We start from the raw sequence: 291 nt of genomic DNA, 5'->3' as shown, positions 1-291 counted from the left end.
CAATAGATTCTTGAGGAGCCTGTCCAGCTTCTCTGGGTGATTTTACTTCACCGGCAGTGTGTCCACCAATGTCCTCGCGGTATTGACTCATCTCGAAACCCGTGTCCCCGCCGCGATTCACATATTTAAGCAGCTGGGCCGCGCCCCGGGACACTTTATCACCCGGCTCTGGATCCAGCTGCTGTTTCGTATTAACACTTGCACTATTCCCACCGACTTGCGGACGTTTCTGTGCACATTTCACGGACTCGTTCAGCTTCACATCGTTTTGTTGGCTCTCGGCTTGCGTCG

The 291-nt window shown here is 53.6% G+C and overlaps 1 protein-coding gene across 5 annotated transcripts in view; it reads right to left on the bottom strand.

Annotated features, from left to right (window-relative positions):
* LOC102680530 (trithorax group protein osa) overlaps positions 1 to 291 on the bottom strand; it is a 14393-nt gene extending 14102 nt beyond the window's left edge. For all 5 annotated transcript variants that reach the window (XM_031512352.1, XM_006619422.2, XM_031512353.1 and 2 more), the window contains exon 1: positions 1 to 291. The gene's annotated coding sequence lies outside the window, so the exon portion shown is untranslated.

Source organism: Apis dorsata, unplaced genomic scaffold, assembly GCF_000469605.1.
Source record: "Apis dorsata unplaced genomic scaffold, Apis dorsata 1.3 scaffold_416, whole genome shotgun sequence".
NCBI lineage: Eukaryota > Metazoa > Arthropoda > Insecta > Hymenoptera > Apidae > Apis > Apis dorsata.
Note: the sequence above shows the minus strand (reverse complement) of the source record. Positions and strands in the feature narration are given on the sequence as shown.